The 9,133-nt window shown below is 39.4% G+C and overlaps 1 long non-coding RNA gene across 4 annotated transcripts in view; it reads left to right on the forward strand.

The window, feature by feature from the left end:
- Positions 1-9,068, forward strand: part of LOC117347887 — a 43,377-nt gene extending 34,309 nt beyond the window's left edge. For 3 of the 4 annotated variants that reach the window (XR_004536860.1, XR_004536863.1, XR_004536861.1), the window contains one exon: positions 6,806-8,292. This is a non-coding gene — a long non-coding RNA (uncharacterized LOC117347887). Of the gene's footprint in view, positions 1-6,805; positions 8,293-8,376 lie in introns of those variants that run through there. The other variant, XR_004536862.1, reaches the window with a different exon arrangement.
- Positions 9,069-9,133: the final 65 nt, after the last annotated feature.

The raw sequence follows: 9,133 nt of genomic DNA on the forward strand, positions 1-9,133 counted from the left end.
CAGGTGGTGAAATGGCCCCCCAGCCCCTCTCCTTTTCCAGTCACAAATTCCCTAGTGATGTAACAGAAGTCCACCCCTCCTCCAACCCCCCATATCTTATGCAAGGTAAAAATGATGGCCACTTGCTCCTGCCTCCAGGTGCCATCATCTTCAAAATGGCAGCAGCCCGTTCTGCATGGTACATCCTAGGATGCACTAGGCGGAGCCTATCAACCATATAAGGAAGAAACTCTTCTCTTGTCCTCATCTGAGCTCAATCTTACAACCAAATTTGATACAAAAATAGATCTGATATGTATACCATTCAGACATTCATGTTTGTAACTAATTCATTAATTCTTTGGTTCTCACACACCCACTTTCCTTGTTTCAACCAACAGAACAGGAGATTAATTGCATAAAGAAGACCTGCAGCCCAGTAATTATCTCCAAGCCACTTGTTTTCCAGATACTCAGTATGAATCATTTGCAGACAGTGATCAATTAGTTTGGAGGAAGAACACATGCAATATTTCTTGTATTTTCTTTACCGACTCAGCAGTTTCCTCCTGTTCCTTTGGTTTTACCGGCTCAGTTTGAATTATCATCTTTTGGACTCTGGCCTCGTGAGCCTTCACCTGAGGGTTTTTTTCCTTGACCATTGGTCACAGATGGTGACTGTCTTCAGAACCTGGTAATCATGCCAAACAGTGATCAGGACTCCTATGGGTACAATCATTGACTCTACAGCAGCCAAACTCCAACTGGTCTGTGCAGTCGGAACTGGGGTCAGGAACTGAATCTAGATTTTTCTCACAGCAATGCAAAGCACTGCCTCAAGCTAACTCCAGAAATACTTCTTAATAAAACAAACTAAGGGGAGAACAGAATGAGTTAATGGACTGGTACGGGGAAATATAACTTTTTGCTAGCCTGAAAGATGAAGTAGATTGAGGGGGAGTGGCTTTTACCCTTCTAATCCATTTGCAATGGAAAAAAGGAAGTAGGTTCTGGATCAGCAATCTGGTATGACGTGGCAGCAAGAAAATAATTTTTCAGTCCTTGCATTATGCATTTGCCTCTGGCATTTTCAGCACTTGGTGAGTTGACTGGTTGAATTCAATTTATTTTAGTGGCATAGCCAGAACTGATTTTTTTTGTTGAGGCCCAAGGTTAACATGGATGGGCAACAGGCATTGTTGATGTTGACACTGCTCAGTTCTCCTGTTATAGGCCTAAGTCATTGCTGTCAACTGGGTGGGCCTAATTCCCAACTAGAGGGTCTACAGTCTATCCAGACTCATCTACTTATTCACTCATTTGGTTATTGGGATTTATTAACCACTTTTATGAAGAGATTAATTCATGGTAGTCCATTCAGTCATGTCCGACCCTTGGATACTCTGGCCAGTCCTCACCATACTTCCCTGTTTTTCACGGCTTCTTTCAATTGCTTGATGTTCATTCCTGTGTCATTCTTGATGGCATCCAGCCAACAGGCCTTTGGTCTCTCCCGCTTCCTTTTACCACTGACCATTCCGAGTAGCATCTCCTTTTCTAGTGAATTCATCCTCATCACATGTCCAAAATAGGTCAGTGTCTGTCTGGTAATCTTGCCTTCCAGGGACAACTCTGGGTTTATATGGTCAAGAACATCTTTGTTGGTGATCCTAGCTGTCCATGGGATTCATAGAAGTCTTCTCTAGCACCACAGCTCAAAGGCGTCAATTTTTCTTCTATTTGCAGCTATATGTTGTGATTAGGAACATAATGGCAGTGATCAATCTTTGCCTGATGGTGACTGAGACATCCTTGCACTTCCCTACAGCTGCATGTGCCAATGCTAATCAACACTTGATCTCTGCTGTCGAACTGCCATTGTGATCAATGAGGGACCCAAGGAAAATGAATCTGTCAGCCACTTCTATTTCTTCATTGTTGATCTTTATGTGGACTTTCTTGTTGGTGAAAGTCATGATTTTGGTCTTCTTGAGGTAAAGTCCCATCTTCTCACTTTCTTCTTTCAGCTTCAGGATCTACTTCTTGAGGTCATTCTCACTCTCTGCCAGCAGGGTAGTATCATTTGCGTATCTCAGATTGCTGATGTTTCTTCTGCCTATTTTTACCCCAACACTCAAATCATCTAAGTCTAGCTTCCTCATGATTACTTCTGCGTAGAGGTTGGAAAAATGTTTACATTGTACATTCCACCGCGGAAGCTGAGATCTGAAAATCATAGGTTGCTGAACACAAAGAGAGCAGTACTCGCTATGTACGAACGAAGAGTTCTTGTTTCTCTATAGCTGAAATGCCTTGTCTGGAACGTTACGTCTTTGTAGAAATCTCCTGCAATTCAGGAAGTTGCATAAAATCCATCTGTTTGTTCAAGCCTTCTCTAAGTGAATATAAAACATCTTTACAGTTATGTTTTATTGAAGAATGGTGTTATTTGATAATTACTTTGGATGCAGTCTGTTGAGAACCTGATAATATAATACTGTGACTTTGTATTTTCCTCTAATTGACGTATGTCTTCTTTTAAAATGTTTATTTTATTATGTTTGGAAATTTGTGAGTCGCCTTGGATAAAGGCGGATTAAAAATGTTTTAAATAAATGAAATGTGGATCACACCCCCCTCCCCAATTTCCCTTGTGGGCTGTTGCTAAAAAGGACTCCCTGTGCAGCTGTCATACAAGCCCGCCACTTAAAAGTCTAATGTACTGCTAAAAATACCCAAACTGAGGGAAAGCCTGGGTGGAGTTTACATCATGACACAGAGCTTAGTAATATTATCTTGTTCTTTCATATTATATATAGCATGTGTGTTATTTTTGAGTTACTGAATAACTTTCACATTGAGACCCATATTGATTTTTAGAAGAAAAAAAGCATTTTATGACTGTTATGTTATGATTCTGTGACAGATTTTCTGATTAATAATTAATTAATGCTGAGACTGACGATCGACATTTTGGCTGGTATGTGCCGTATCATTTAGTGTGGCGGTTTCTTATATATTTTTGTCAAGGAATTTCTTGGCTTTTGTTACTTAAAAGTATGACACATTCCCTGAATGGAAAAACTTAAAAAATTATTATAGCTTGCAGATCCTTTGCTACCAGACAGATTTAGTAGGACATCAGGCTGCCCAGTGGTACAAATTAATTTCTGAATTTTTGAATAAAAAACCCAAAAATAGTCTTAGAGACATTTGGAGCATCGAGATAAAACAGTATATTTCTGTATCTCGTTGGCCACGAATTTGGACTTGGAGGTTGAAATGTACAGCGTCAGCATCTATGAGACAAACATGGTTATTTTTATTACATAGGATTTTTTGGACCCTAGTTCATTTACAAAAATTAGACAGTTCTAAGTCTAATAGATGCTGGCGTTGTCATAGTGATATAGGGACTTTGGATCATCTGTTATATTATTGTCCTTTGATACTTAGTTTCTGGAAGTCAATTTGGGGACAAATTAATCTTATTCTTCATTCAGCAATTCCCTTAACCTATGAAGCCATAATTTGTGGTACACTTTTACACGTTAAGCCATAAAAGTCGTCTTTTTTTGATCATGATGGGAATAGCTATTCAAATGATTACACATAATTGGAAGAGCTACGACAGACTGAATTACACATTTTGGTGGACAAATGTTTGTACCACTTATAAAAATGAGAGAATAAATGCGGAGTGTTTGGGGTTTAGTAGTACATTTAATAAGAGTGTGGAGCCCATTGACTTCATTTGTTCCATCGCAATAATTGTCACGTATTTTTTTTGTTGGATTTAAGAACATAAGAACTGCCTTCTCCGGATCAGACCCATGGTCCATAGAGTCCGGCGATCCGCACACACGGAGGCCCAGTCAGGTATACACCTGATGTAGTTTTAGTCACACATCCAGGGGGGGGGAGGGAAATGTATTTTATTAAAATTTCTTAATTATAATATTGTAATCATAATTACAATATTATAATTAATTATAATTGTAATCATAATTACAATTAATTATAATTGTAATCATTATTACATTACATTACATTAGTGATTTCTATTCTGCCATTACCTTGTGGTTCAAGGCGGATTACATCCAAACTAAAACAAGAATTACATTCAAAATTTGAAGGAATAGAATAAGTGATGAGATAAAATTTTAAGGTAATAACAATGTCGGGTAAAAATAGTTATTACAATATTATATAATTACAATATTATATTATTACAATATTATATAATATATATATATTATATTATATATTATATATATATTATATTATATATATATTATATAATTACAATATTATATAATTTCTTGTATTAATAATTGAGAGGAGGGGGAGAAAATGATTGTTTTATGTATAAATTGTGTATTTAATAGTGCGTTTTATGAAATGTTTATGCTCAAGTAATTGTATTGCACTGTCAAAGTTTAAAAATCAATAAAGATTTATTAAAAAAAAAAAAAAAGTATGACACATTAAAATAAGGAACCACAGCCTCTGAGCAAGTTTTCTTTGGAGCAAAATAAAAAAATATAAGACACTGTCCCTTTTAGCTACAAATTCTCTGCTATGCTGTTGAAGTCGTCATATTGGTTCTGGGGAAAACTGCTTTGTGTTTGTATACCTTTCCTTGGATAAACATAAGTACATGAAGATTATATAATTCAGGTCTTTTGTTGTCATGTTTGAGAAAAAAAAAAATCTCTGGAGTTCTCAAAATTAATTCACTATAGTCGCTTTGACTATGAGAAGCTGCTGAAAAGTTCTCAGCCCAACCAACAAGGGAATGATGTGGAGCCATGAAATGTATGAGATAAAATGAAAAGTGTCAAGAAAAGTGTAGAATAACTTGTACGTTTCATGACTGTCCTCTGTCCATCCACTGTCTGCTGTCTTTTTATGCCCCTTCCATAAGCTGTCATCCCTCTCTCCCTTTTTCCAGTTTCCCTTTCCCCCTTCTTTCCTGTGTGTGTGTGGAGTGATTCCACACCAAATTAGGGGGAGGGAGGGACAGGTAAGGGAGAAAGCCACTAAATTGGGGGATGGAGGGAGGAGGAAGACCAGGGAAGGGAAGGGTGAGTATTGGTTCAAGCCATTATTTTGGCTCAGTTAGATTATTGCAACTCTATTTACATTTGCTTGAGTAAAGGAAATATCAACAACTTACAATTGATTCAGAATACAGCAGCCAAATTGATTTTTGGAAAAAGGAAATTTGATTATGTATTTCCATTACTGAGAAATCTTCATTGGCTCCCTGTTCATCTTAGAATTTGATTTAAATGCACTTGTATGATATTCAAAATTATCCATGGTCTGTTTTTGTCTATAGTCCCTTTAACATGGAATTCTCTTTGGTCTGTTGTTTCAAGGAATTCTCAGAAGTACAAACTTTAATTTCCTTCAGTGAAAGGGATAAAGCTCCTTTTTATATAGGTTTACAATGATTTAGAATGAAATTCCTAGTTATATTAGAACTCTTTTCTCTCCGTATTTTTTTGTAAATCGATGAAAACAATGCTATTTCAACAGTTTTTGGGAAATGGTACACTTTTGTTTAGTAAATGGTCTTTTGTTTAGTAAATCACGTTAGTTAAACTGATTCCGTTTATTGAAGTCTTGAGTAAACCAAGTCGAGCCCCTACTTCAGGAGGTGATATAGTATATAAATCTAAGGCTTAGATTAGATTATAGAGAGAGAGATGCTAGACCATGGGAGGGGAAAGAAGGGAAGAAGGGATGGAGAAGAGAGGAGAGCGATGCCAGAGCATGGAGGGGAGGAGAGGGAGAGATGGAAAGAGACAGAGATAGCAGACCTGTGTGGAGGAAAGGAGAGGATAGAGATGCCAAATCATGGGTGGGGGGGAAGGAGACATAGATGCCAGACTGTGGAATAGGATGGGAGGAGAGGGAGAGATGGAATGGAAGGAGATACCAGAACTGGGGGGAGGAAAAAGATGCCAAACCATGGGGGTGGGGGAGAAGAAGGGAGGGAGAAATGGAAGGGAAGACAGATGTCTGACCAAGGGGAAGGGAAGGAAGGAGACAGAGATGTCAGACCATGTGGTGGGTTGGGGAGTGAAGGTAGGAGAGGAGAGAGATGCCAGATCATGTGGGGAAGAGGTGGAGAAAGAGGAGAGATTAAAATGGAGAAGGTTGAAGGTGGAATGAATAATATAAAAAGGAGCGAGGGGGCACAGGCTGAATGGAAGGGGGCAAATGCTGGAAGGAAGGGGAAGAGGGATGACAGCTTATGGAAGAGGCATAGAAAGAGGGCAGACAATGGATGGGAGGGGCAGAGAAAGAGGGTAGATGCTGAATGAAAGGGAGAGAAGACAGACATAGGATAGAAGAGAGTGAAGAGATGAGGGAAGCAGAAACCAGAGATGATAAAGGTAGAAAAAAATAACTTTATTATTTATTTTGCTTTAGGATAAAGTAGTATTGTAGCTGTGTTGATAAACATTTATAAATAGAAAATGAAAATAAGTTATTTTTATTAGATTAATTTTAATACATTTTTTACAAACTTCCAGAGACCAAAACCCCTTGGTGATGTTGACCGTTTCAAGATTTTATTCAAAACATTTTTATTTAGGGAGGTATATCAATGATTATTTTCTAGATTTTTATTTTGAAGTCTATTAAGCAATTGCTGTTTTAATGTATTTGTCTGTTATTATGTATGTTTGTTGGAATCCGCCTAGAAATGCTGATAGAGCGGAATATAATCTTTTAAAATAAATAAATAGATACGATAGACATCTAGATACTTGCAAAGTACAGTATTAAAATATGAACAAATCTTTTTCAGAGACAGGGAGGCTGTAGAACCAGAGGACGTGAATTGAGGTTGGAGGGCGGTAGACGCAGGAATACCACCAGGGGATACTTTTTCATGGAGAAGGTGACAGATGTTTGGAATGCCCTCCCACTGAGATGGTGGCGACAAAAACACTGACAGATTGCAAAAAAATGTGTGGGATAAACACACCGGATCACTAAATAGAATGAGGATGGAATCAAAACAAAACAGAGGTAACTTCATGGCAGTTCCTGTTATGATGGACAATGCTTAGATGGCAACTGAAACCGAAAACTGGCAATGACGTCAGGATAGCAGGTGTATTTTGTATCACATTTCCATATCTTTTGCTATAAGTGCAGTTGCTGTGTATATAGGGGAAGACATCTTGGAATTAATACATGCAATGTTGTTAGTTAACAATAGTGTTAAGATGGTAGGTTTCAATAATTGATTGCTAATGAACTCCTTGGACTATTGTCATGCCATTGTGGTACAGGTTTCCAAGACTGCCTCATATATAACTACCTATATGGGGTTGGCATGGTGGCAAATTGCTGACCCCTTCCCGTTTTGGTGATACCGATGTTTAATCACGGAGGAGTGTAACCTCCACAGAATGGCTGGTGCAGTTCTGGCTGCCTTGTTGGGCGAGACTGAACGTACCATGTACTATATTCATGAGCCAACTCCCATCATTCTGCTAATGCTCACTTCCCCCTTCACAGCCTGTTTCTTCCTGTTCCTATAACCTAATAACCTAAATGACCAGTTCCTCTCTTAAGCTACCTGTTTTCCATTCCACATTCTTTCAAGTTTCACTTCAAAATTTCAGATTATTGCTTTACCTCTCACTTGTTTTCATTCACCTCCCCCTCCCCACCTTTTTCATTTTCAGTACAAGACTCTCAGTGCAAGATCTGAGGCTGCCTTGAGGCTTTCTAGAGGCTCCCGACTTCCTCAGGGTTTACAGTAGAGGGCGTAGCTGGACAACCTGAGTGATGTACGTATCTTGTGAGGGCATGGGGGAAGGCTGGATAGCTCAAGGGACTGACACTGGGATCAACAATCCTTCACCTCTGGGGCACTGGCTTAGGTCCTATTGAAGTCAGTGGCCAAAAATCCACTACCATCCCCTGTCCAGGATAAGTTAAAATTGCAGAGGTGGCCTTTAATGGTGCGAATGTTCTTTTTCTGCTTAAATTAACTAATTCTTCTAGTAACTGATGCCATTTGACCATCTTGGCTGCCTACCCAACCTTTTGAGGTGCACGTAAGAGCCATGCATTTCTCTCTTGCTATGAAACGTCATGAACATGTATAGCAGTTTCTGCCATGCAGCAGTAGGTGAGCGGTTGGGGCCAGTGCGTTTTCACTTTCCAAGCTAGTCGAACTATGCTCTAGTTAATACATAAAAAGGTATCACTTGGATTCTTTTTGTTTTATTTCTACATATTATCTTTTATTACACAACTAAAGTCTAATTTATGCAATAAGAGGTCAATGCACCTAAATTATAAAGGTGACTATTTGTATATTATCTAAATCTGTGATTCATTTCTTTCTCTGTTCTTCCACAGAGGTAATCTCAAGTTCCTTATTAGCAGAGTGAGAATTCTGGACCCACGACAGGGAAGGATGTGTGTTTTTATTTTCCCCTAGTGCCAGCTGTCACTGCGTTCTAGATCCCATGAACACAGCCCTGACATCCACCACCACACTGGTCTTCATTTATATTTACGCTAGGGCCACTTTGGTCTATAATGAGCTATAGGAGAGCCTCCGAATATCTTCCCGTGTGGGGCCACAACACTGCAAGCAAGTGTGTGTCAATGACATTCATCTGCACCAGCCTACCTTCAACCTTCACTGGGAGAGGTGTTGTTACCCTCAAGGTTGTGAGCATTTCCCAAAGGCATTCTCTTTTGTCTGCCTCGATCTGCAAGCATGTGGCTTTTCTCCCCACCCACAGCCTTGGTAGAAAGGCAGAATAGCAGAAACTCCCCCAAGAAAGTCAACAGGGGCCACCCTAGAGATCTCTGAGGGCCACCTTTGGTCTCCAGGCCTTGCAATGAAAAATGGTACACCGACAATTGCGCTCCGTCAAATGCAGGACAATGGTGCCCCGTCAATTACGCTAGTGTTAGTGTTCCCATAATCCTCATCTAAACTTACCCTAACACTAGATACCAGTGTAGTGGGGGGGGGGGGGTTCCCCCACTCCTCCCCCTCAAAAAAGAGTTACTTCGTAACCCTCAAAAATACAAAATAGTATCCCTGGGCACCCCTGTCCAGCATGCACTTGTCGGTGCGTGCATTTGACGGGTCACGATGAAG

This window comes from Geotrypetes seraphini, chromosome 13, assembly GCF_902459505.1.
Source record: "Geotrypetes seraphini chromosome 13, aGeoSer1.1, whole genome shotgun sequence".
NCBI classification, from domain to species: domain Eukaryota; kingdom Metazoa; phylum Chordata; class Amphibia; order Gymnophiona; family Dermophiidae; genus Geotrypetes; species Geotrypetes seraphini.